General features: G+C 38.3%; 1 protein-coding gene across 21 annotated transcripts in view; it reads right to left on the bottom strand.

Moving 5' to 3' along the window:
- Positions 1-1,407: 1,407 nt before the first annotated feature.
- Positions 1,408-8,107, bottom strand: part of CAF1 (RNA-binding CRS1 / YhbY (CRM) domain-containing protein) — a 25,306-nt gene continuing 18,606 nt past the window's right edge. For 2 of the 21 annotated variants that reach the window (XM_088893231.1, XM_088893230.1), the window contains exons 6-9: positions 3,592-3,635; positions 2,546-3,243; positions 2,412-2,461; positions 1,408-1,651 (exon numbers count right to left, since the gene is read on the bottom strand). The gene's annotated coding sequence lies outside the window, so the exon portion shown is untranslated. Of the gene's footprint in view, positions 1,652-2,230; positions 2,283-2,411; positions 2,462-2,545; positions 3,636-8,107 lie in introns of all 21 variants that reach the window. The other 19 variants (XM_088893235.1, XM_088893233.1, XM_088893234.1 and 16 more) reach the window with 15 other exon arrangements.

Here is an 8,107-nt window from a genome sequence, read left to right as displayed (position 1 = left end):
CTGGGCTCAGGCCTAGCCCTTAGATAGCCCAAACCCAATGCAATCATATACATTTATACATATATGTGTATACATGTAAATGTTGCATACATATTTACATATATATACATACATATTTGTATAGATATTTTGCATACATATTTCCATACATTCATAAATATGTGTATATATTCGGATAATTACATTTATATAATATAAGCCCTATCCGAGTGCATCAAATTACAGAACAAGGCTGGGCTCGGGTTGGGAAAATCGGGCTTGACTCGAGTTTGGACTGGGCTCAGGCCTTGAGCCCAAATTTTAGGACCGGGCCTGGGATGACCATAAACCCGGCCCAACCCGCCCAACTTGCACCCCTAGACAGGAATGACTCCAATGGATAGTCACTACCAGAAATCTGATGACATAAGCGTTCTCCACTGACAAGGATGTTAAGGGAACGAGGGTACATCCGTACAGGTCATATTGTTTTGCCATCAGCCACAGGCATATGATGGCATACATTCTCAAGAGAGCCATCAAATTGAAAACTTCTCAATGCGCATAGAGGGATATGCCATAACCAATAATGTCATAATCAATTGACATGCCAACGTTAACATGAGATTGAACACTAAAAAAGCAATTGATAATTGTCGTATTCAAGAACCATACATGATGTAAGAATAAATTTACCTGTTTCATGTTCATTAACCACACCACACATGGAAGAGGCTCGATGGTCTGTAAACACCATTTCCCAATTATGATCCTGTCTATTTGCCGTTTGGGAGGAATTTACCGACTACAGGTCTTGTATATTTAGATGAAGTGGACGCTCTGAAACTTGAATCCTTCTGTTCTCAACCTGTCATCTGGAGATTCATTTTACCACCCTAACCAAGCAATGGCTCTTAGAATGGACCATTTTTCTTTTTTTAATGAATAAGGTATATTGGATTACTCAAAGGAGGGAGAGATTCCCTCAAAGTAATTATAAAAGGAATGCATCCAGACCACACATGCCAGAAAAACTATACAAGAAATAAACCGACTGTATAAGTTGAGATCACATCTGTGCCCCACAGACGCCCCAAAGCACATCCAAACCGTGCATTGGGAACATCTCCCAATGACAAGGTGATGTTCCCAATGCACACTCAGATGTGAATTCGTATAAGATGCATCTACTATTAACTCATTTACAGAATCAACAAAAAGAATTCTCTCCCATTGATTTGTGAAGTGCTCCTTTTTCTAATGTTTTAAAATTCAGAAAACAAGGTCCAAAATTATGTATTTAAACTTGGAGCATCCCTTCTATCAAAAAAAAAAAAAAAAACTTGGAGCAGCCCTAATGCACTAAATCGAGATTTGATTTATCTAACTAGCTGTTTAATCCAACTCATTCAATCAACTGCTGAAGCAGACCGGAAATGTAATCCTGGTATTTAATTTACTTTATTTTTTAAGATATTCTGACATCAATTGGTTGAATAAGGCTAGAATGATTTGAGATCGTGTTGGTCATACAAACCCTAATATTATAAGATTGGTCTCCAGTCTTAGTTTTTTACCGTTTTTTTGGATCATAACTGGATTGATCACATATACAGTACTGGTGGCGTGTAAGTTCCTTGCTAATGGACACCACAAAAATACTGCATGCCACCTGTATACAAAGGTAGGAAGATGATTGTCAACTACAAAGTCTATAATATTACATAATCTACAAGAGCACAGTGTATAGGACTTTTTGAAATTTTACTTTTTAATTGGATTAACTGTCAGATTTGAAAATTTTTATGTTGGTCGCTTATCAAAAAAACAAAAAAAAAAAAAATACGGTGGTCGAAAAAGTTGATCTTACAATTTTCACCTATAAACTAATGTAAACATTTGGTTGTTATATTTTGTTGTAATTTACGTGTATCATGCTCCAAAGTTTCATTGGTTAATGTTGCAGCTAGCCCTTCCTACATATACACCAAGCTCCAACTCTTAAATAATGTTACAGGAAAACATCAACTTTTCTTGGTCTAAACAGCTTTTTAATCCTTATATTTTAGTACGGTACATAAATTTTCTTTGCTTAACTTACAATTTAACCTTCTAGGATGTTTGGACCATATGTTTACCAGTGTAACCAAGAGAACTTAAACAAAATTTTGACACCTCTCTCTCCCTCTCTCTCCCTCTCTTTTATTTTGCTAAGAATAACATTCCGGAAGATGACCAAAATGAAACTGACCATTGTTCTCATGCCATGCTATGATACAAAACTCACACTTGTCAGTTTCCAACTGCAAAATAGGAAAGTAATGTATAAAATGAGGATTTACGAGCTCACTGTTAACAAAGCCTCCATTATGTGCCACTGTTCCTAAATACCCAACTAATTATCATTTCAGAGGGTCAATTTAGAAACTTACATCATGAATAATATCTGGTAAATCCCTTGCATTCTTGAAGCTTTCATTACCTACAAAATAAGAAGAGTCTTTAGTGAGCAGTGAGCTGTATTGGACTTGCATCAAAATGAGAAAATGAGTAAAGATTGCAATACCAATGCCTTCTTTTCTATGATTCAAAATTTCAAATAGCTTTGCATGGGAGAAACAGTAAGAGAACCCTTATGTCTGTAATATTTTCTTCTTGAAAACTTAATACCAGGATTAAGTTCGCCATAAACCTGTTGGCTTGGATTATTCTTCACTGGGAACATCAGAATTAGATTCTGAGCCCTTGGTTGGACAAGGGTTGCTGGATGGAGAACACAAAGTCCCTGATGACAATGAATTACTAAACCGAGGAAGGTGTGGCAAATTGGTTACTGTTGAAATAGAGGATTTCCATCTGAAACAACCTTCACACTTTCATTAAATTTAGCAATAGAAGTTAAGAATGTTTCAAATATTTTAAGACAGTCAAAGACAAAAAATTTCCATCATAACTGAAATTATTAAAACATAAGTCTGGCATTGGACTCATCAACATGTTATTGTTGAAATCTAAATTCTGAAGTTGCATACTTTCGTGCTCGTGGCAATCACACACATGTTGATTACAGTTGAGTTTGAGATCTGTCAAAGAAAACAATTGTCCAATGATCTCTGTAATCATCCCAGTGAATTCATTTTCATGTAGCTATATCTGTGTCAGTGAATAAAGGTTCCCAATTACATCTATTGGTCCGGTCATCTTCCACCATTCTGAATACTCAGCCACAGAATCAGCAACTGCACAGAAATGAACCTAGGAAGTCTGATACAGAGCCAACCAAATTGCACCCCATTAAAGACAGATTGGTTAACTAAGGCCGTGTTTGGTTGCAATGCAAATAAATTTGCACTGATGCAAAACCATGCAGTACAAATGATTTGAGAATAAATTGACCTATTTTTGTTTCAAATTTTAGCTTATTTTGTTTGATTGCAGTACAAATTAAGTAAATTAAGACATAAAGCAGAATAAAGTAAAATCCAAAACAAGATTAAACAAGAATTTGCATTTTTTATATTTGCACTCCCATGCATTTGTACTAGTGCAAATAAATTTGCGCTGCAACCAAACACAGCCTAAGGTGAATTCTACAACTCAGTAGGAACATACCATCTAGTTCTCAAGTTGAATGGATTATTATCCAAAGACAGGACCTGTAAACCAGCGGGGCCATTGACAAAATCAGAAGGGATTGTGTCAAACTGATTATTTATATTAACATTACACAGTAAGCATACTTTAATCCAGACAATTCACTCAACATTGGTAGTTTCCCATTGAATAGTGGCTTTGGGTTTAGAAAATATATTAATCTTCAAAACAAAATATGATAATTGGAAGAATTTGGGCAAGATATTGGAACTAGTAGTCAATTATCATCCATATTTTGTCATTTGGAAGAGTTGGGTGTTGATAATCTTTCAGGTTCTTAACCAATAATGTACTGTGTTTTAATTCCACACGTGCCATAGTTAAACAAATCAATTAGGATAATACCAATTCTTAAACTTCAACAATACATCTCTTGTTAGGAAGTTGGACTGGCTTTCTTGATGCTTTTTCTTTTTCTTCTGTTTGTCAACTTTTATCCAATAGCTTGATAACACTCCATTCAAATGGCCATGAAGAGATGGAATTCTAGTCATAGGCATTGAAGTGTAGAATTTCATAGATAAGATCATAAGAAGGAAGCAGAAATTTATAAGTCAAAAAAAAAAAAAAACCAAGACTGCATTTGCAGTGCAAATTTATTTATACTGATGCAAAATTATGGTAGTGCAAATGAGTTGGGTGGCAATTCTGATTTATTTTTGTTTCAAAATTTACCTTATTTTGTTTGATTGCATTACAAATTAAGTACAATAAGACCTGAAGCAGAATAAAGTAAAAACCCAAGACAAAATTAAACTAGAATTTTTTTTTGAGGGAAAAGGTAAAGTTTTCATTAAGCAAACTGTCCATGAATACAGCCTTGTCTAACAAGGCACTAGGGAAGGCAGGAAAAACTTTATACATCCCAAAAAACCGCTATTTCAAACTCATACAAAAAGAATGCTGCACTCAAAAAAAGAGCTGTAAGGACGCCACCCAAGAGTATAACCTTCCCCAAATGCTCATTAAAACTACCTCTGAACTAAACCTGTCTTCAAATAGTCTCCTGTTTCTTTCTATCCAAATTGACCACACCACTGCCACTGGAACCACCTTCCATACAATCATACCTCTCCTCGACAAACCACTCAGAAAACCTGCTCTTTAACAGTGCCTATACATCCCTTGGGAAACACAGTTGAACTCCAAACATTTTTAGTAGTTTCATTCACATTTCCCAACTGAAGCTACAATGCAGAAAGAGATGTTCCAGCTCAGAACTTTTGCCGAACAGAACACATCTGCTGGGCTCTACCTCCAGTCCTGTCTTTGATAAATTGTCCACTGTTAGGCACCTCCCCAAAGCTGTCACCCACAAATGGAAAGAGACTTTTAGGGGAGCCACCAATCTCCAGACCCTGTCTTTGGGGAAAGAAGCCTCCTCATCATTACAGTCTGTTATAAAAAGATTTGACTGTGAAAATTCCAGATTTCTCCCCTAACCAAATCCTCTTATTCCTCCTTGTGCTATCCTCCCTTACTGTATTCAGGATCTGCATTAAGTCTTCCCATTGCTCCACTTGCCAATTGTTTAGGTTCCTTTTGAAAATGGGACACCAAACTCCCACCCCGCCTCCCTGAGAGAACACCTCCAACACCAAACAATCCTTGTTGAGAGCAATTTCAGAAATAGTTGGGAGTCTGTCCTTAAGAGGGCTATCCCCGTGCCAAACCTCCTGCCAAATGCTGATTCTTGACCCATCTCCTAGTTCCATCTTTATTCCTTGCTTGAATTCCTTTACTGATTTCTGTGTGCTGCTCCAGACTGCACAACCATAGGGGAGACTTGATTCCCTGGTTCCCCGTTTGAGTTCCTTGAACCATATCTAGCCTCTATAACTCTTCTCCACTGGTTTGTGGACTGTTCATTCCACATCCAACACCATTTCCCTGGACAGGCCAAGTTGAACTTTCTTAGGTTCCTTATCCCTAAACCTCTGACCTTTCTTGACCTGTATACTTTACTCCAATTGACTAAGTGAAATTTAAACTCATCCCTCCATCCCTGCACAGAAAATCTCTCATTGTCTTCTACAAAATCTTGGCTATACTGGCCAGAATAGGGAAGTAAGTGGGGAGAGAAGCCAATACACTTTTTATTAGTGTTAGTTTTCTTCCTTTCAATAAACATCTCGATTTCCAAGGGGCTACTTTCCTCTCCATTCTTTCCACCGCCAGTTCCCAAATCTTCTTAGAAATGCATTTTTCTCCAAGCAGCATCCCCAAATACTTTGAAGGCAATTTCCCAAATTTGCAGCCCACTATATCCGCCAACACTTCCAGGTTAAGACCAGCCCCCACTGCCATTAGTTCACTTTTATGCATGTTAACTTTAAGACCAGAGACTACTCCAAACCGTATTAGTATCATTCTGATTATTTCCGATTGTTCTTGTGAAGCATTGGCAAAAAAGATAGTATCATCTGCATACTGTAGCAATGCTACCTCCACTTCCTCTCCCACCTTACAACCTTCGAGGAAACCTCCTTCCACCGCCTTATTCACCATTATGCTTAGGGCTTCCGATACACAAATAAACAACAAAGGTGAGAGGGGATAACCTTGTCTTAATCCCCTAGAACTCTGAAATCTGCCTACTAGAACACCATTTACCAGAATAGAAAAATCTAGCTGTAGATACAAACACCTTTATCCAATTTCTCCACCTCCTACCAAAATTGAACCTTTGAAGCATGTTGTCCAAAAAATCCTAATTTATATGGTATACAGCTTTTCGATATCAACTTTAAGCAGCACCCCTTCCTCTCCACTTCTTCTCTTAGAGTCAACAAGCTCATTTGCCACTAGAACTCCATCAGTAATTTGCCTCCCATCTACAAATGCCCCTTGAGACTCTGATATTAATTTACCCATTAAACCTTTCATTCTTTTAGACAACACCTTCACTAGCACTTTATACACACTGCTAACAATGCTTATTGGCCTGAAATCTTTCAATCCTGCTGCCCCTTTCTTCTTGGGGATCAAAGCAAAAAAGTAGAGTTCAGACTTCTTTCGAATGCCCCATTCTGGTGGAACTCCTGGAACACCTTCATTAGATCCTCCTTTATGAAGCTCTAGATCCTTTTAAAAAAGTCCATTGTGAATCCATCCAGCCCTGCTGCTTTGTCACCTTCTATTTCTTCGATTGCAATTCTTACTTCCTCTTCCCGTCTTCCGTAAAATCTTACTCCAATTGACTATTGACTGGCCTCTTCTTGAGAAGGACACTTAAAAGGCAACCCATCCATCTTTGGCCTCCTCATCAACCTTTCATTATAGAGGTCTTTATGGTAATTTGTAACTGTTTGCCTGATCCTTCCTTACCCTTCAATCACCTCCCCTCTTCCTAATAGTATTAGTTCTTCTTCTTCCATTTGCCATTTTATGGAAGAAGGCTGTGTTCCTGGAAGCACAGTTTGTCAAATTCTAATTTTGCCCTTTTCCTCCTTTGTTTCTCCTCTTCCTCCACTATTTTTCTGAGGGAATCCTTTTTTTCTCTTCTAACCCTTTAAAAACCTGCATCTTCCACCATTTCACTCTGACTTTACATTAGAGAGTTTCTTACAGAAAACATGCTTTCTGTTCCAGTTACTGTGCATTCCTTCCACCACCTTTGACTCTGATCCAGGAAACCTTCCTCTTCCAGCCACATGTTCGAATCTGAAAGGTGGATTTTTAATAGCAGCTATTCCTCTACAGTACAACAGAATTGGAGGGTGGTCTGATAGAGGACGGAGCAGTGCTTCTTGGGATAAATTTGAGAAACTATCCTCCCAGTCAGAAGAAACTACAAATCTGTCCAATTTCTCTAAAACAGGTTCCTCCTGATTGTTTGTCCAGGTATACCTGGCCCTCACTAAAGGTAAATCCACTAGCTCCCACCTCATAAACTGTGAGAAGCCATGTCTACCCCTGCACCTGTTATTACCACCCCTGATTACCCATGGAAAATCCCAACTCTCTCTAATCCCATCCAATTCAGCCCAAAATTCCCCTCTTCTTCTATCTTCCGTTGGCCCATACACTCCTGCCATAACCCAGTTGAAATGATTCTCAGTAGTTTGGAACAGGATTGACACTGAGAACGAACCCTTCAAAACCCCCTGAACCACAAGAGAGCTTGAATCCCAAACAATTATCAGACCCCCTGCTGGAATTGCTTCCCACTCACGAATTTGGATCTGCTCCTCACAGAGCGCGCCTCACACCGACCTCACAGCCACATCCCATCCTGTATAGGGAACATCTCCCCATGAATAATCTATACAAGTACGGGACAGACATAAGAAAAACCAGTTCCCGATGTGCAGACATAAGAAAAAACCATTGCCTGGATCAAGTATCTTCTTCCTCCAGGGCTCATGGTCCACTAGAAAGACTTTAAACTTCCCTAGACTTCAACCAGATTGCATTCAGACATGACTGGTAGATTTGGATATGTTAAAGGACTGTTATTTGTCTAAGTATAGTA

Source organism: Nelumbo nucifera, chromosome 8 (genome assembly GCF_055504915.1).
Source record: "Nelumbo nucifera cultivar China Antique chromosome 8, China Antique-T2T, whole genome shotgun sequence".
NCBI classification, from domain to species: domain Eukaryota; kingdom Viridiplantae; phylum Streptophyta; class Magnoliopsida; order Proteales; family Nelumbonaceae; genus Nelumbo; species Nelumbo nucifera.
Note: the sequence above shows the minus strand (reverse complement) of the source record. Positions and strands in the feature narration are given on the sequence as shown.